Genomic DNA, 22209 nt, shown 5'->3' with positions numbered 1-22209 from the left:
AAATGATTGTGCTGAAGAATTTAATAATATAATATAAATTTATTGATTTATATTTTTAGACTGAGGTAATAATATTAATCTAACATACAAAGATACGCATACTAATAATGAGTGTATGTGTAAATGGTTAATTAAAACTTTAGTATATAGTTTATTTTCATTTTTAATATATGGTCTAAGCTCGATTAAATTAGTTATGGATTTAGAATAGGGATTTCGTATATGTGTTATCAAGCTTAAGTGTCCAAGTTTCAAAACTAAAAATATAAATTAGTTTTAGTAACTATTTTTAATTCTCTATTATTCGAATAAATTTATTGATTTATATTTTATAATATGGCAGCCTCTGATTGTAATAAACATATGATTTAATATATTGAAGAAACTGAAAATATAATATAAATTTATTTATTTATATTTTTATAGTTAATTTTCGAAACTAAATTTTAATATATTATTCGAATAATATTTTTTATAGTTAATTTTCGAAACTAAATTTTAATATATTATTCGAATAATATTTTATTACCCAAAAATTAATTTATATTTTAAATATAGCAGCCACAGATTTTGGTAAATATATTGATTTTTTATATTAATGAACTGTAAAATATTTTTATTTTTAGCCTACGGTAATATACTATCATTAACTAACAAACCCATACTAGATAAATATTACGTGAATTTTGCTTTAAAAATGCTTTATGCAGAGAAAATTTAATAAAAGTGTACAAATTAAAAAGTTCGAAAATATCTGTAACGACCTTTTTAATTTATAGATTTTGGTTGAATTTTCATGGAATTGAAAACTTAAGACCCCCAAAACGAAATTCTTTAGCATTTTTCTCAAAAACCAATTGATAAAAAATTATAAAAATTAGTAAATTTATAAAGAAATAGAAGTTTAACACTATCACCAATTTTCAGGGAATTTTATTCGATACTTTTTAAAATATATTTATATAAAGACCTAACTTTTACCATTTTTGAGATTTTGAAAAGTTTATACGATAATATTTTTAAAACTTTAAGTGTAGAAAAAATTTAAAAACTGATTAGAACTCAGCGTCAAATTCTGCACCAAAACTTGTTTTTATTTATTTCTCCCATTTTTCTTGTCTAACAGTGTTACAGTTTGTAACTTTTATTAAATATACGAAATTCCTTTTGTAAATACTTAACTAATTTAATCGAACTTGGAAGAAATATAAAAATAAAAATAAACACATATTCAGGTTTTAATAAAGGTTAATTAAAACATGAATATGTAGTTTATTTTCCTTTTTTATATTTCTTCCAAGTTCGATTAAATTAGTTAAGTAATTACAAAAAGAATTTCTTATAAGTATTTAAATTAAGTTACAAACTATAATTATAAATTAAGTTTGGAAAATAAATTTTCTATATATATATAATTTGTATAATATTTTATTACACAATATATAATTTATATTTTATAATATGGGCGGCAAAGGATTGTGCTGAAGAACTTAATAATATAATGTAAATTTATTATATTTTAGCCTACGGTAATAATATATCATTAATTATCATATCTATAAATAATGGGTTTATATGTAAAGGGTTAATTAAAACCTGAATATGTAGTTTATTTTTATTTTTATATATTTCTTCCAAGTTCGATTAAATTAGTTAAGTAATTACAAAAGGAATTTCGTATAAGTTAACATAAGTTACAAACTGTAACACTGTGTGACAAGAAAAATGGGAGAAGAAAATAAAAATGTTTTGGTGCAAAATTTGACGCTGAGTTCTTTATCCGTTTTTTAAATTTTTTATACACGTCAAGTTTTAAAAATATTATCATATAAAGACAACTTTTCGAAATCTCAAAAATGGTAAAATTTAGGTCTTTATATAAATATATTTAAAAAAATATCGAATAAAAATCCCTGAAAATTGGTAATAGTGTTAAACTTATATTTCTTTATAAATTTACTAATTTTTAATCAATTGGTTTTGAGAAAAATGCTAAAGAATTTCGTTTTGGGGGTCTTAAGTTTTCAATTTAAATTACTATCAAAATTATTAACTTTAGAATATATTTTATATAATTTTGCTTCAAATATGCTCAAGATTATATATTAATTCTAATTATGTTTTAAAAGTACCCTGTACCATAAAAATTTAACCAAAATCTATAAATTAAAAAGGACGGTAGAGATATTTTCGAACTTTTTAATTTGTACACTTTTATTGAATTTTCTTTGCATAAAGCATTTTTAAAGCAAAATTCAGGTAATATTTATCTTTTTTATTTGTATATAGTTTTATGCATTTATGATCAATTTATACAATCAGATATCTGTACCCCGTTTTTTTAATTTGTAATCTTTTTGAATTGAGCATTTTTAAAGCAAAATTTATTTAAAATGCAATAATTGGTAATTTTTTCATATTTTATTAATATATATCTTTTTTAGATGTAATTAAGAATATTTGTTTTTTTAAATCAATTTATATCAAAATATATGATTTTCCAATGTAGTTCTTTGAACCCGGGGCACTAAATAATAATGCCAAATAACGAGTAGGAAGAAAGGAGAAGAATTATTTTTTTTCGCGCTTAATTTTTCATAAACATTTAATTTTTTCATTAATTTTTTTTTAAATATTGTATTTTATATTATTCAAATTCCCTCCTTAAATTATATTCTATAAAATATTAATGCTGAGATTCCCTTGTTTAAAATGTGTCTCTAAATTTTGTTACATCTGTGCGGGCTATATATTGCTCGCACAAAAATGTGAAATTTCTCCAGTCATTTAAAGGATTTATGAAATTTATTACAATATTCAACTCTGCGATTTGGATAAACCATTTGCCCCTAATAACATATGTAAAACATGTTATAATTCTTTTGATTCATGGGTAAATGGAAAACGGTCATATTTGCCTTATTCGAAACCTGCATTTTGTCACGTAGCAAGAAATCATTTGTGGGATTGTTATTTTTGCTCGATTAGTACATTTGGGGTTAACAAAAAAAATAAGAAGAAAATTCGTTATCCTGAAATTTCGTCAGTTGTTTATACGGTAAAATATAATATGCATACAACAGCTTAGCATAATATATTTATTTAAATATGTGAAATTTAACTATTTCATTTAAAATAAATTGTTTGGGAATCGTACCGTATGCAGCGTAGCGAAGAGAACGAAAGCCACAATAAATAAATATATTAAATGTAAGCTTTAAAAAAGATATAAATAAAGATAAATTTAAAAAATATAGGTTGTTTAAAAATTGAGTAAGGATTTTATAAAAAAAAATGTATAAAAATAATAAGGAAGGTTTGCTGCAAAAATTAAGATATTTTTTTAGTTGTAGGGATCATAAGAACCGAAGTTATAAACCTAGTGCTAAAAATGACCTTTTGGCCATTTTAACCTAAAATAAATAAAACACCTGACGTGCTAGAAAAAAACTGACAGCGGATTTAGAATAAGCATAAAAATTTTTCTTAAAACATGTTATTTTTATTACTCCCAAAAAATCAAGTCGAAATTTGTCACATAGTGTAATTATAAATTAAGTTTGGAAAATAAATTTGAATTATATATAATTCTATAATACTTTATTACACAATATTATATTTTACAATATAGGGGTAAATGATTGAGTTGAAGAACTTATATAATATAAATTTATTGATTTATATTTTTAGACTGAGGTAATAATATTAATCTAACATTAACTAATTACACATAATAATAGGTGTATATGTAAAGGGTTAATTATAACTTTAGTATATAGTTTATTTTCATTTTTAATATATGGTCTAAGCTCAATTAAATTAGTTATAGATTTAGAATAGGGATTTCGTATATGTGTAATTAAGCTTAAGTGTCAAGTTTCAAAACTAAAAATATAAATTAGTTTTAGTAACAAATTTTAATTCTATATATTCAAATAATCTTTTACTATCCAAAAATTGATTTATATTTTATAATATGGCAGCTAGTGTTGTTAAAACGCCGCGAGTCGCGACCCCGACCCAAAGCTCAGGTCGTTTTATTCGACTCCGACTCAATGTTTGGGTCGTTTTTTTCGACTTCGACCCGAGTTCAAGCCGAAAAAACGACTTCGACCCAAAATATGGGTCGTTTTTTTCGACTCCGACCCAAGTCCAAGCCGAAAAAAACGACCTCGACCCAAAATATGGGTCGTTTTTTACGACTCCGACTCAAAATTTGGGTCGTATTTTTCGACTCAAACTTGAAATTTGGGTCGTATTTTTCGACTTAAACTTGAAGTTTGGGTCATATTTTTCGACTCAAACTTGAAGTTTGGGTCGTATTTTTCGACTAAAACTTGAAGTTTGGGTCGTATTTTTCGACTAAAACTTGAAGTTTGGGTCGTATTTTTCGACTCCAACTCAAAGTTTGGGTCGTTTTTCTGACTCAGACTCAAACATCGGGTCGTTTTATTCAATCCGACCCAAAATATGGATCTTTCTTTTTAAAGACGACTTAAAGTTAGGGTTGCTTTTTTTCACCCCTAACCCAATATCTAGATCATTTTTTTCGACCAAAAGTCAAATAACATTTAGTATATATTAATATTATAGGCGGGAAAGTTACTTAAAGCTTCTTTAAATTATGATGCTCTGATTAACTATTCATCATAGTTATATTTTAAATTTTTTAAGTGATGTACCATAGAAAAGTGCCATTTGTCATGATAATTATTTTTGAACTTTTTTAAATGAAATAGAAAAATATATATTGTAGACATGTTAAATCAAAATTTCAGTGATGATGTACCATAGATAAGTGGTAATTGTCATAATCGCTATTTTTGAACTTTTTTGAGTTTTTTTAAAGCAAATTGCTAAAAATATATATTCTAAACATGTTAAATTAAAAATTCAGTGAGGATGTATCATAGATAGGTGACAATTGTCATAATCGCTATTTTTGAACTTTTTTCAATTTTTTTAAAGGAAATAGCAAAAAATATATATTCTAACCATGTTAAATTAAAAATTCAGTGAGGATGTATCATAGATATGTGACAATTGTCATAATCGCTATTTTTGAACTTTTTCAAATTTTTTTAAAGGAAATATCTAAAAATATATATTCTAAACATGTTAAATTAAAAATTCAGTGAGGATGTATCATAGATAGGTGACAATTGTCATAATCGCTATTTTTGAACTTTTTCAAATTTTTTTAAAGGAAATAGCTAAAAATATATATTCTAAACCTGTTAAATTAAAATTTCAGTGAGGATGTATCATAGATAGGTGACAATTGTCATAATCGCTATTTTTAAACTTTTTCAAATTTTTTTAAAGGAAACATCTTAAAATATATATTCTAAACATGTTAAATTTAAAATTCAGTGAGGATGTATCATATATAGGTGACAATTGTCATAATCGCTATTTTTGAACTTTTTCAAATTTTTTTAAAGGAAATATCTAAAAATATATATTCTAAACATGTTAAATTAAAAATTCAGTGAGGATGTATCATAGATAGGTGACAATTGTCATAATCGCTATTTTTGAACTTTTTCAAATTTTTTTAAAGGAAATAGCTAAAAATATATATTCTAAACATGTTAAATTAAAATTTCAGTGAGGATGTATCATAGATAGGTGACAATTGTCATAATCGCTATTTTTAAACTTTTTCAAATTTTTTTAAAGGAAATATCTAAAAATATATATTCTAAACATGTTAAATTAAAAATTCAGTGAGGATGTATCATAGATAGGTGACAATTGTCATAATCGCTATTTTTGAACTTTTTCAAATTTTTTTAAAGGAAATAGCTAAAAATATATATTGTAAAGATGTTAAAATAAAATTTCAGTGAAGATGTACCATAGAAAAGTTACAATTGTCATAATCGCTATTTTTGAACTTTTTCAAGTTTTTTTAAAAGAAATAGCTAAAAATATATATTCTAAACATGTTAAATTAAAATTTCAGTGAGGATGTATCATAGATAGGTGACAATTGTCATAATCGCTATTTTTAAACTTTTTCAAATTTTTTTAAAGGAAATATCTAAAAATATATATTCTAAACATGTTAAATTAAAAATTCAGTGAGGATGTATCATAGATAGGTAACAATTGTCATAATCGCTATTTTTGAACTTTTTTGAGTTTTTTTAAAGCAAATTGCTAAAAATATATATTCTAAACATGTTAAATTAAAAATTCAGTGAGGATGTATCATAGATAGGTGACAATTGTCATAATCGCTATTTTTGAACTTTTTTCAATTATTTTAAAGGAAATAGGAAAACATATATATTCTAAAAATGTTAAATTAAAAATTCAGTGAGGATGTATCATAGATATGTGACAATTGTCATAATCGCTATTTTTGAACTTTTTCAAATTTTTTTAAAGGAAACATCTTAAAATATATATTCTAAACATATTAAATTTAAAATTCAGTGAGGATGCATCATATATAGATGACAATTGTCATAATCACTTTTTTTGAACTTTTTCAAATTTTTTTAAAGGAAATATCTAAAAATATATATTCTAAACATGTTAAATTAAAAATTCAGTGAGGATGTATCATAGATAGGTGACTTTAACATGTTTAGAATATATATTTTTAGCTATCTCCTTTAAAAAAATTTGAAAAAGTTCAAAAATAGCGATTATGACAATTGTCACATATCTATGATACATCCTCACTGAATTTTTAATTTAACATGTTTAGAATATATATTTTTAGATATTTCCTTTAAAAAAATTTGAAAAAGTTTAAAAATAGCGATTATGACAATTGTCACCTATCTATGATACATCCTCACTGAAATTTTAATTTAACATGTTTAGAATATATATTTTTAGCTATTTCCTTTAAAAAAATTTGAAAAAGTTCAAAAATAGCGATTATGACAATTGTCACCTATCTATGATACATCCTCACTGAATTTTTAATTTAACATATTTAGAATATATATTTTTAGATATTTCCTTTAAAAAAATTTGAAAAAGTTCAAAAATAGCGATTATGACAATTGTCACCTATATATGATACATCCTCACTGAATTTTAAATTTAACATGTTTAGAATATATATTTTAAGATGTTTCCTTTAAAAAAATTTGAAAAAGTTCAACAATAGCGATTATGACAATTGTCACATATCTATGATACATCCTCACTGAATTTTTAATTTAACATGGTTAGAATATATATTTTTTGCTATTTCCTTTAAAAAAATTGAAAAAAGTTCAAAAATAGCGATTATGACAATTGTCACCTATCTATGATACATCCTCACTGAATTTTTAATTTAACATGTTTAGAATATATATTTTTAGATATTTCCTTTAAAAAAATTTGAAAAAGTTTAAAAATAGCGATTATGACAATTGTCACCTATCTATGATACATCCTCACTGAAATTTTAATTTAACATGTTTAGAATATATATTTTTAGCTATTTCCTTTAAAAAAATTTGAAAAAGTTCAAAAATAGCGATTATGACAATTGTCACCTATCTATGATACATCCTCACTGAATTTTTAATTTAACATATTTAGAATATATATTTTTAGATATTTCCTTTAAAAAAATTTGAAAAAGTTCAAAAATAGCGATTATGACAATTGTCACCTATATATGATACATCTTCACTGAATTTTAAATTTAACATGTTTAGAATATATATTTTAAGATGTTTCCTTTAAAAAAATTTGAAAAAGTTTAAAAATAGCGATTATGACAATTGTCACCTATCTATGATACATCCTCACTGAAATTTTAATTTAACATGTTTAGAATATATATTTTTGCTATTTCCTTTAAAAAAATTTGAAAAAGTTCAAAAATAGCGATTATGACAATTGTCACCTATCTATGATACATCCTCACTGAATTTTTAATTTAACATGTTTAGAATATATATTTTTAGATATTTCCTTTAAAAAAATTTGAAAAAGTTCAAAAATAGCGATTATGACAATTGTCACCTATATATGATACATCCTCACTGAATTTTAAATTTAACATGTTTAGAATATATATTTTAAGATGTTTCCTTTAAAAAATTTGAAAAAGTTCAAAAATAGCGATTATGACAATTGTCACATATCTATGATACATCCTCACTGAATTTTTAATTTAACATGGTTAGAATATATATTTTTTGCTATTTCCTTTAAAAAAATTGAAAAAAGTTCAAAAATAGCGATTATGACAATTGTCACCTATCTATGATACATCCTCACTGAATTTTTAATTTAACATGTTTAGAATATATATTTTTAGCAATTTGCTTTAAAAAAACTCAAAAAAGTTCAAAAATAGCGATTATGACAATTACCACTTATCTATGGTACATCATCACTGAAATTTTGATTTAACATGTCTACAATATATATTTTTATCTATTTCATTTAAAAAAGTTCAAAAATAATTATCATGACAAATGGCACTTTTCTATGGTACATCAATTAAAAATTTTAAAATATAACTATGATGAATAGTTAATCAGAGCATTATAATTTAAAGAAGCTTTAAGTAACTTTCCCGCCTATAATATTAATATATACTAAATGTTATTTGACTTTTGGTCGAAAAAAATGATCTAGATAATTGGGTTAGGGGTTAAAAAAAGCAACCCTAACTTTAAGTCGTCTTTAAAAAAAAGATCCATATTTTGGGTCGGATTGAATAAAACGACCCGATGTTTGAGTCTGAGTCAGAAAAACGACCCAAACTTTGAGTTGGAGTCGAAAAATACGACCCAAACTTCAAGTTTGAGTCAAAAAATACGACCCAAACTTCATGTTTTAGTCGAAAAAAACAACCCAAACTTCAAGTTTGAGTCGAAAAATATGACCCAAACTTCAAGTTTAAGTCGAAAAATACGACCCAAATTTCAAGTTTGAGTCGAAAAATACGACCCAAATTTTGAGTCGGAGTCGTAAAAAACGACCCATATTTTGGGTCGAGGTCGTTTTTTTCGGCTTGGACTTGGGTCGGAGTCGAAAAAAACGACCCATATTTTGGGTCGAAGTCGTTTTTTTCGGCTTGAACTCTGGTCGAAGTCGTAAAAAACGACCAAAACTTTGAGTTGGAGTCGAAAAAAACGACCCAAAATTTAGGTGAGCTCTGTTCGAGCCGACTCGGCTAAGCCGATTAACAACACTAATGGCAGCCTCTGTTTGTGATAAAGATATTGATTTAATGTATTGAAGAAACTGAAAAATATAATATAAATTTATTTATTTATATTTTTATAGTTAATTTTCGATACTAAATTTTAATAATATATTATTCGTATAATATTTTTTACCCAAAAATTTATTAATATTTTATAATATAGCAGCCACAGATTTTGGTAAATATATTAGTTTTTTATATTAATGAACTGTAAAATATAAATTTTTTTTATTTATATTTAGCCTACGGTAATAATATATCATTAACTAACAAACATACTAATATCAGGTATGTAAAGGGTTAATTAAAACATGAATATGTAGTTTATTTTCCTTTTTTATATTTCTTCCATGTTCGATTAAATTAGTTAAGTATTTACAAAAAGAATTTCGTATAAATATTTAACTTAAGTTACAAACTATAATATTATAAATTCAGTTTGGAAAATAAATTTTCTTTATATATATAATTCGTATAATATTTTTATTACACAATATGTAATTTATATTTTATAATATGGCGGCAAAGAATTGTGCTGACTTAATAATATAATATAAATTTATTGATTTATATTTTTAGCCGACGGTAAAAATATATCATTAATTAACATACCCATAAATTATAGGTGTATATGTAAAGTGTTCAACCTGAATATGTAGATTATTTTTATATTTCTTCCAAGATCGATTAAATTAGTAAAGTATTTACAATAGAAATTTTATATAAGTTAAAATTATACAAACTATAATTATAAATTAAGTTTGGAAAATAAATTTGAATCTATATTATTCGAATAATATTTTATTTTCCAAAAATTATTTATATTTTATAATATGGCAGCCTATGATTGTGGTAAACATATTGATTTAATATAATGAGAAACTGAAAAATATAATACAAATTTATTAATTATATTTTTATAGTTAATTTTCGAAACTAAATTTTAATCATATATTATTCTTATAATATTTTATTACCCAAAGATTAATTTATATTTTAATATATAGCAGCCACAGATTTTGGTAAATATATTTATTTTTTATATTGATGAACTAAAATATAATATAAATTTTTAAAATTTATATTTTTAGCCTACGGTAATAATATATCAACAAACCCATATTAATATCGGGTGTATATGTAAAGGGTTAATTTAAACCTGAATATGTAGTTTATTTTTCTTTTTTATATTTCTTCCAAGTTATTTTTAAATTTAAGTTACAAACTATAATTATAAATTATGTTTGGAAAATAAATTTGAATTATATATAATTACTATAATATTTTATTACACAATATTAAATTTATATTTTATAATATTGCGGCAAAGGATTGTGCTGAAGAACTTAATAATATAATATAAATTATTGATTTATATTTTTAGGCTACGGTAATAATATATCATTAATTAACATACCCATAATTATGAAAAATATTCCAACTGTAAATCTTTTATCTACGTCTTGGTTTGCATTAATAAGTGGCTTTGGGTGTATATGTAAAGTGTTAATTAAAACCTGAATATGTAGTTTATTTTTCTTTTTTATATTTCTTCCAAGTTCGATTAAATTAGTTAATTTACAATAGGAATTTTATATAAGTATTTTTAAAATTATACACACTCTAATTATAAATTAAATTTGGAAAATAAATTTGAATCTATATTATTCAAATAATATTTAATTGTCCAAAAAATATTTTATAATATGGCAGCCTACGATTGTGGTAAACATATTGATTTAATATATTGAAGAAACTGAAAATATAATACAAATTTATTTATTTACATTTTTATAGATAATTTTCGAATCTAAATTTAATAATATATATAATCTTTTATTACCAAAAAATTAATTAATTTTAAAATATAGCAGCCACAAATTTTGGTAAATATATTTATTTTTTATATTGATGAACTGTAAAATATTTAATAAATTTTTTTAATTTATATTTTTAGTCTACGGTAATAATATATCAATAACTACACACCCATACTAATATCGGGTGTATATGTAAAGTGTTAATTAAAACCTGAATATGTAGTTTATTTTTCTTTTTTATACTTCTTCCAAATTCGATTAAATTAGTTAATTTACATTAGGAATTTCATATAAGTATTTTTAAAATTATACAAACTCTAATTATAAATTAAATTTGGAAAATAAATTTTAATCTATATTATTCAAATAATATTTAATTGTCCAAAAAATATTTTATAATATGGTAGCCTACGATTGTGGTAAATATTGATTTAATATATTGAAGAAACTGAAAATATAATACAAATTTATTTATTTACATTTATATAGATAATTTTCGAATCTAAATTTTAATAATATATATAATCTTTTATTACCAAAAGATTAATTAAATTTTAAAATATAGCAGCCACAAATTTTGGTAAATATATTTATTTTTTAAATTGATGAACTGTAAAATATAATATAATTTTTTTTAATTTATATTTTTAGCCTACGGTAATAATATATCAATAACTAACAAACCCATACTAATATCGGGTGTATATGTAAAGGGTTAATTAAAACCTGTATGTAGTTTATTTTTCTTTTTTATATTTCTTCCAAGTTCATTAAATTAGTTAAGTATTTACAATAGAAATTTCATATAAGTATTTTTAAATTTAAGTTACAAACTATAATTATAAATTATAGTTTGGAAAATAAATTTGAATTATATAATATAAATTTATTTATTTATATTTTTATAGTTAATTTTCGAAACTAAATTTTAATCATATATTTATAATATTTTATTACCCAAAGATTAATTTATATTTTAAAATATAGCAGCCACAGACTTTGGTAAATATATTTATTTTTTATATTGATGAACTGTAAAATATAATATAAATTTTTTAATTTATATTTTTAGTCTACGGTAATAATATATCAATAACTAACATACTAATATCGGGTGTATATATGTAAAGGTTTAATTAAAACCTGAATATATAGTTCATTTTTCTTTTTTATATTTCTTCCAGGTTCATTAAATTAGTTAAGTATTTACAATAGGAATTTCATATAAGTATTTTTAAATTTAATTAACAAACTATAATTATAAATTAAGTTTGGAAAATAAATTTGAATCTATATTATTCAAATAATATTTTATTATCCAAAAATTTATTTATATTTTATAATATGGCAGCCTATGATTGTGGTAAACATATTGATTTAATATATTAGAGAAACTGGATAATACAAATTTATTTATTTATATTTTTATAGTTAATCTTCGAATCTAAATTTTAATCATATATTATTCTTATAATATTTTATTACCCAAAGATTAATTTATATTTTAAAATTTAGCAGCCACAGATTTTGGTAAATATATTTATTTTTATATTGATGAACTGTAAAATATAATATAAATTTTTTTAATTTATATTTTTAGCCTACGGTAATATCAATAACTAACAAACCCATACTAATATCGGCTGTATATGTAAAGGGTTAATTAAAACCTGAATATGATGTTTATTTTTCTTTTTTATATTTCTTCCAAGTTCATTAAATTAGTTAAGTATTTACAATAGGAATATCATATAAGTAAAATTTAAGTTACAAACTATAATTATAAATTAAGTTTGGAAAATAAATTTGAATTATATAATATAAATTTATTTATTTATATTTTTATAGTTAATTTTCGAAACTAAATTTAATCATATATTATTCTTATAATATTTTATTACCCAAAGATTAATTTATATTTTAAAATTTAACAGCCACAGATTTAATAAATATATTTATTTTTTATATTGATGAACTGTAAAATATAATATAAATTTTTTTAATTTATATTTTTAGCCTACGGTAATAATATATCAATAACTAACAAACTCATACTAAGATCGGGTGTTTATGAATGGGTTATTTAAAACCCGAATATGTAGTTTATTTTTCTTTTTTATATTTCTTCCAAGTTCATTAAATTAGTTAAGTATTTACAATAGGAATTTGATATAAGTATTTTTAAATTTAATTAACAAACTATAATTATAAATTAAGTTTGGAAAATTAATTTGAATTATATAATATAAATTTATTTATTTATATTTTATAGTTAATCTTCGAATCTAAATTTTAATCATATATTATTCTTATAATATTTTATTACCCAAAGATTAATTTATATTTTAAAATTTAGCAGCCACAGATTTTGGTAAATATATTTATTTTTATATTGATGAACTGTAAAATATATAATAAATTTTTTTAATTTATATTTTTAGTCTACGGTAATAATATATCAATAACTACACACCCATACCAATATCGGGTGTATATGTAAAGGGTTAATTAAAACCTTTATATGTAGTTTATTTTTCTTTTTTATATTTCTTCCAAGTTCATTAAATTAGTTAAGTGTTTACAATAGCAATTTCATAAGTTTTTTTAAATTTAAGTAACAAACTATAATTATAAATTAAGTTTGGAAGATAAATTTGAATTATATAATATAAATTTATTTATTTATATTTTTATAGTTAATTTTCGAAATTAAATTTTAATCATATTCTTATAATATTTTATTACCCAAAGATTAAATTATATTTTAAAATATAGCAACCACAGATTTTGGTAAATATATTTTTTTTTTATTGATGTAAATTTTTTAATTTATATTTTAGTCTATGGTAATAATATATCAGTAACTAACAAACCCATACTAATATCGGGTGTATATGTAAAGGGTTAATTAAAACCTGAATATGTAGTTTATTTCTTTTTTATATTTCTTCCAAGTTCATTAAATTAGTTAAGTATTTACAATAGGAATTTCATATAAGTATTTTTAAATTTAAGTTACAAACTATAATAAATTAAGTTTGGAGAATAAATTTGAATATATAATATAAATATATTTATTTATATTTTTATAGTTAATTTACTAAATTTTAATCATATAATATTCTTATAATATTTTATTACCCAAAAATTAATTTATATTTTAAAATATAGCAGCCACAGATTTTGGTAAATATATTTATTAATTATATTGATGAACTGTAAATAATATATATTTTTTAAATTTATACTTTTAGCCTACGGTAATAATATATTAATATATAACAAACCCATACTAATATCGGGTGTATATGTAAAGCGTTAATTAAATCCTGAATATGTAGTTTATTTTTCTTTTTTATATTTCTTCCAAGTATATTAAATTAGCTAAGTATTTACAATAGGAATTTCATATAAGTATTTTTAAATTAAAGTTACAAACTATAATTATAAATTAAGTTTGGAAAATAAATTTGAATATATAATATAAATATATTTATTTATATTTTTATAGTTAATTTACTAAATTTTAATCATATAATATTCTTATAATATTTTATTACCCAAAAATTAATTTATATTTTAAAATATAGCAGCCACAGATAATGGTAAATATATTTATTTTATATTGATGAACTGTAAAATATAATATAAATTTTTTTAATTTATATTTTTAGCCTACGGTAATATCAATAACTAACAAACCCATACTAATATCGGCTGTATATGTAAAGGGTTAATTAAAACTTGAATATGATGTTTATTTTTCTTTTTTATATTCTTCCAAGTTCATTAAATTACTTAAGTATTTACAATAGGAATATCATATAAGTATTTATAAATTTAAGTTACAAACTATAATTATAAATCAAATTTGGAAAATAAATTTGAATTAAATCTAAATTTATTTATTTATATTTTTATAGTTAATTTTCGAAACTAAATTTTAATCATATATTTATAATATTTTATTACCCAAAGATTAATTTATATTTTAAAATATAGCAGCCACAGACTTTGGTAAATATATTTATTTTTTATATTGATGAACTGTAAAATATAATATAAATTTTTTTAATTTATATTTTTAGTCTACGGTAATAATATATCAATAACTAACATACTAATATCGGTGTTTATATGTAAAGGTTTAATTAAAACCTAAATATATAGTTCATTTTTCTTTTTTATATTTCTTCCAGGTTCATTAAATTAGTTAAGTATTTACAATAGGAATTTCTTATAAGTATTTTTAAATTTAAGTTACAAACTATAATTATATATTAAGTTTGGAAAATAAATTTGAATTTATTTATTTATATTTTTATAGTTAATTTTCGAAACTAAATTTTAATAAATTATTCGTTTAATATTTTTTACCCAAAAATTTATTAATATTTTAAAATATAGCAGCCACAGATTATGGTAAATATATTTATTTTTTATATTGATTAACTTTAAAATAAATATTAATTTTTTTAATTTATATTTTTAGCCTACGCTAATAATATATCAATAACACAAACCCATACTAATAATAGCTGTATATGTAAAGGTTTAATTAAAACCTGAATATGTAGTTCATTTTTCTTTTTTATATTTCTTCCAAATTCGATTAAATTAAAGTATTTACAATAGGAATTTTCTATAGGTATTTTTAAACTTTAGTTACCAACTATAATCATAAATTTAGTTTGGAAAATAAATTTGAATTATATACAATTCGTATAATATTTTATTACACGATTTTTATCTTGATATTCCATTCTTTGCATTTTTAATTGCTGCTATAGAAAACGTAGACTTATTATTTTTTTTGATTTTTTTGATCCTTAGGGTTTAAGCCGACCTTTTTAAAATTTAGATCCTTTTGAAGCGCAAATATTTGAATTTTTTTCTAATTTGATTTCATCAAATTTTTTCAGCATAAAGTAAGTGTATTTATATATATATTATTTATAAATGATAACAATGTTTCAATCAAGCTCTGACCAGAATGGAATTGATTTTTAGAAAGCCACCAAATACCTACTGAGTTTTTGTTATGTTCTACGTAACGTAATATTGGATGTTCACTGTTACATTTGTCTGTGTTTAATCTAATATTCCCGAAAATATATATTGCGTTTTTAATATCATCAACCATTTTTTTTCTACTTGATCGCCTATTAACAAAGTAATGATTATGAACTTTTTCTTAATTCGGCGAATGTGGTCGAATAATATTATATCAAATTTCGAAAAAATTAAATTTCTAAACTAAAAAATAAATGAGTTTTTTTTTAGTAAAATATAAATCAAATATTTTGTTATAATTCATATATGACTAGACATGCCGTGCCTCTTTTCAAAATTAATACATGGATTTTTTACAAAAAAGAATATTTCCATGTGTGTATAGTATATACAAAATAAACTTTATATTTTTCAAGAGGTTAATAATTAATTGAGTAAAATTAAAATACTACAGATGCATGTATGTATATTTTCCTGTGTATATATCTAAATTTTCCTGCAAAACCTTTAAAATGTATATACTATAACTGATTGAAATGGTAAAACTAACTATGATTTATAATGTATCCTACTTTAAAATATAAACCATAATTTAGCCAGTACAGTATTCCACCATATGTTGCAGAAAGCCTCATATCTCCTAAAAAATAATCTAAAATTCATAGGCAAGATTTTACATAATGCCGAAATAGAATTCGTGCAAGATAATGTCTTTAAAAAAAATTTAAAAACATTATTTTTTTAGTCGGATACCATTGACTTCTCCATAACCAGCGACTAGGGTGTTAAACCATATATAACTGTTCAGTTCAAATACGATTTTAAGTTTGAAATTTAAGAACGTATATCGGCAGTTTATTTTGATCTTAATAATTTTTGGATTTTTGATATTGATTGTCGTAAGTATTATTTAATCTAATAAAAATATTTTGTAAAAGCTTATAAAAAAAATAAAAACTAAACAATTATTGGAAAGAAATTAGTTGAATTTATTTTAGTATATACTATGTGCAAATAAAATATAACATAACATACCTGCATATAAATTTGTATTTTAAAGCTTCTTAATAAACCAGATGTATTTATAATGTACTGGATTGATTAAAACGTGAATATGTAGTTTATTTTCCTTTTTTGATAACTCGTCAAGCTCGATTAAATTAGTTTTTGATTTAGTACTTCGTATAAATGTTATTAAAGCATAAGTATCCAAGTTGTAAAACTAAAAATGGAAATAATTTCCAAATGTAAATTATATTGTCAATATAATATTATATTACCTTTATATTTTATAATATAACAGCCTAAGAATAGGGTAAACACATTAGCTTTATATACTGGAACTAAATAAAATAATAAAAATTTATTCATTTATAGTTTTAGATAATAATATAACATTAACTTATATAATCATACTAATCAAAGCCGTTTTCCTTCAAGCGATCTAAAATATCTTTCTTACTTTCTATAAGTGTAATGGTTCTTTCCGATTTAATATTGTCACTGCATGACTTTACTAACTAAATTTACCTAGGAGAATATATCAAAACAGATTACAAGAGTTACCAAAAATGTGTTTTAATTCTTTAGCCAATGAATTAGCTTCTGTGCAGCATTTGAGGCCATTTTTTTCGGATAGTCTAATGCATCGTATATAACCCCAATATGATTTTTAATAGTTTTACAATTTCCACCTTACACTCCCATCGCGTTGCATTTAACGTTAAATTATTTATAAAATCCTTAAAAATTTGCCGTGGCTGAGTTGAGACAGAAAAGATATATATAATTTTTGGGCAATGCAAAAAAATCATTTTGCCACTAATGATTGAGTCATGTCATCAATTATTTAACTTGTAAGTGTAACAATCACAAGACAAAAAATGCTCTCCGATTTATTGTGATATTCGAGATTTAACCCCCCTACATTGTTTCATATACAATCTTTTATTTCTAATTCCAATTTTTTTATAATGATAAAAATGTTTCAATCATGGTGTGGCCAGTACTGGAATCAATTTTTAGAGAGCCAACAAATACCTCATTTATTTTAACGGAGTTGTTGTTAAATTTTACCTATCGTATTAAGCTTATTTGTTCCCTGTGGATTATATCTGGTGTGTAATATAATATTACTGGAAAATATATTGCATTTTTAGTAGCATCACAATTATTTCTACGACTTTATCGCCTATCAAGTTAATAATTTAATTTTGAATTTAATTTCCAATGTAATTATGTACTTGACTATTCTTAATTCGGCGAATGTGGTTGAATAATATTATATCAAATTTCGATAAAAAAAATCAAATTTCTTAACTAAAAAATAAATAAGTTTTTTTTTTACTAAAATATAAATCAAATATTTTGTTATAATTTATATGGCTAAGCCAAGCCTCTTTTCAAAATTCATACATGGATTTTTTTACAAAAAAAAATGAATATTGCCTTGCTTGTATGATACAAATCAAAAATTCATCTTTTTCAAGAGGCTAATAATAATTGAGTAAAATTAAAAAATGGCGGACCCTAAAATTGTATAATTTAGTGGCCCCAGGAGTGCTGGATCGCTTTTCCGCAGCGTCTACATGATAGGATTTTCACTGGATGCAAACCCCTTGCAAAAAACTTTGCCTACCCCCCTAAAAATATTTCTAAAAGATTTTTTTTAGGTAATAAATTCAATTAAATCCTCCATTATTTACAACGAATTTATTATTATAACTTTATGAGCTTGCTGAAATATCTAAACCATTTAAATTTAATTTAAAAGGATAGCAGAAAGTTTTATTTGGAAAACAATATGTATAAATGTTTGCAATATTTAGATTTAATCGATGAATTGTATAATAGTTCTATAATAAAAGTATTAATTTTTACAGCAATAAATTTTGTCCTATTTCATCTCAAAATTCAATAGATAATCCCCCAAAAAATTTATTCTACCCCCTTTAAAGCCGCCTACCTCTACCCTTTCAAACAAATAGGATGCAAACTATTCCTACCCCTCCCACTCATGTAGACACTGTCTTCCCCTATCTATGTGGCCATAGTTTTAAATATTATATTGTTGACTGACATCTTAATAATCTAATAAAAAATATTTTTTTAAATTTATAGAAAAATAAAAACCAAAGAAAAATTAAAGTATATAAATTGAATTTATTTTATTTTTTATAAAACATGTGCTGAAATAACAAATTAAATTTCTTAACATAACAGCATATATATTTGTATTTTAAACCCCTAATGAACCTGAATTAGTTATAATAATTGGATTCTTTCCTATTAATTTACTTATAACGGCTCGGTATTATCATGGTTTATTTTAGTTTAGAGGTTCTGTTAGTTTAATTTCATTACTTAAAAAGATTTTATTGCATTATAAAAGTGATTGGTGGTTTGTTTAGAAATAACTTTGTTATTAAGAAAGTTAATATATAGTTTAACATTAACCCCACCATTTCTGGCCACGACTAAATTTATATAAATTACAAGGCTTAAATTGTGATAATCTTATCATTTTAATTAATTTAGATTATATCTTCCTCTTCTTCTCCGTTTAATGGATCTACCATGTGTATAGTACCAACCCAATTAATTTTCAAAAATTTTGCAATTAAATTTTTTGTAAATATTTATTAAATATCCAAAAATATAATCTACAATCGATTCAAATGTATTCAAAACATGATGACAAAACAATTAAAAATTCATAGGGTAGTTACTTAGTATTTAAACATGTGTTAGCATGCAATTTAAGTAATAAAAATAATGTCTTTAAAAGGCACGCTATGAATTATTTTAACTTGAAGAATCCTCTAAGCCCTAGTTTAGTATCGAAAACAATAGCACTTTAAATGTTTAAAAAATGTCGTTAAAATTTATTCTTTAAATTTTTATTGGTCTTTATACTTTAAACTTTAACACCTAAATATATTATTCAACAGGGATTAATCAAACCCATTTTTTTTCCTTTCTAATGAGTTTCCCAATAAAACTGTGAGTTTAGGGTTAATCATTTTCTGATATTATATGTCATATTATAATAAAGAATAGGTTAAAAAAAAAGGAAAATATCCAAAATCAATCATCTCAATTTTTTTTTGTTATCATAGTCGAAGGTGGTAAAGCATTTATTTTATTGCGATAATTTTTCTTTTTTAATCATTATTAATAATTATTTTAAATGTAAACTGGTGTTCTTATAGTTTATACCAATAAAATAAAGTGTTTAGTTATGGCTTTAATAATTTAAGAATTCTCATATTCATAAGTAAAGTAACACAATCCGGTTTTCTATTTTGATTTCCACCCGGACCCGACCAGGATCCAACTATATACTTTACCTAGCCGTGCTATTGAATCTCAAGCACAGGCATAAAATAATCTGCCATAATTTGAAAAAATACATTTTAAAAATCTTGAAATCATTTTATTATGTATGTATATATGTGAACCTACAATGATATACAATATTGATATCTATTTATAAGTGATGGCTTTAATAATTTAAGAATTCTCATATTCATAAGTAAATTAACACAATCCGGTTTTCTATTTTGATTTCCACCCGGACCCGACCAGGATCCAACTATATACTTTACCTAGCCGTGCTATTGAATCTCAAGCACAGGCATAAAATAATCTGCCATAATTTGAAAAAATACATTTTAAAAATCTTGAAATCATTTTATTATGTATGTATATATGTGAACCTACAATGATATACAATATTGATATCTATTTTTTATAAGTGCACAATTCAAGAGATGTATGTTATATATTATATACAATATAAAATTAAGATATTTTCATTGCAGTGTTGTTAAAAGTTACTTTGAAAAATAATGCACTACCTTTATCTGTAAATTTCAAAAATATTAAAGCGCTAATTTAGCTATGATATTGAAAAATTGGCTTTCGCTACTTTATGACAAAAAAAACAGAAAAAAATTTTATTTTTGAATTTACACATTGGATAAAAAATTAATTTAATATTTAATACCATTCCTTAATTGACCTATGTTATAAATGACGCTAAAACAATTACATTAATTTCCTCTTGTCTTTTATATGGGTTATATTATTTTAAATGCAAATCAAAACAGCCTAACATTTTTTTTGAAAATTTAAATTAAGGTTATTGAAATTAAAATTTAAAATTTATTATTAATTTAACTTGTGAGTAAATTGTTGATAAACTATGTAATTTAAAAAATTTGGTTGTAGGTGTTATAACTTATGACTAGATTAGTTTTAATGGGACTCATCAGATATGTGTTTTAATGAAGATTACTGAAATATTGGCATTTACAGCCACCTGTGCTTACCGCTCTTTTACTTAAGAAACTTGAATTTTGTTAATGTATTAATGTAAATTATACTGTAAGTATTCTAATTAATAAAATAATTGTTTATTGCCAAAAAAAAGTGGATGGCAAATAAGAATATTATTTTTTAAAAAATTATTTTTATCCACAAATTTTAAGCTGCGATAAGTAAATATATGGTTAGCTTTACTGAACAACCGCGCTAAATTAACACTTGAGAGGTGGTAGTATATTATTTATAAAATAGGAAAAGTAATAAAATATGTCTATTAAATTATTTTTAGATGTAAAAAAACTCACCTAGTGATTTATTTAATATTCGCATTATTCTATTCTAAAATACAATCATTTAAGTGATTGCCCTTGGTTCAACCGTACCTATAGTTTATGGCAATCTGATAATGTATCTTTTCATTAATTTAGATTATTTTTATACCCAAGAAGATTAATGTATAATAAAGGTTGAAAAATTTAATAAATACAAAATGAGTGAATTTCACTCTCTGGCTACAAAGAAATTTTTGAACCAGATAATAGAGTTTTAATCATAGTTATGAATAATGCATTATTATATAAACCAATGACTAATTATATATGTATTACTTATGATAAATCGTATCTTGACTATAGCTACCTGATTAGTTTCTTGCAATGATTTTCTTTAAATTTAATACACTTAAAACTCTAAATTTATATATTAATTATAACTTCAAATTTAATAATATAATATACATATGCATTGATAAAGTATTAACATACTTAATTTAAAAGTAGTGAAGTAACATGCTATTTTCTATAAAAGTAGAGCGCTATCGCCAAGCTATAAAAATTAGCGGGCTATTTTAACAACACTGTTCTTTCTATA

This window comes from Gordionus sp. m RMFG-2023, chromosome 4 (genome assembly GCF_954871325.1).
Source record: "Gordionus sp. m RMFG-2023 chromosome 4, tfGorSpeb1-WG-v2, whole genome shotgun sequence".
NCBI classification, from domain to species: Eukaryota; Metazoa; Nematomorpha; class Gordioida; order Chordodea; family Parachordodidae; genus Gordionus; species Gordionus sp. m RMFG-2023.
Note: the sequence above shows the minus strand (reverse complement) of the source record.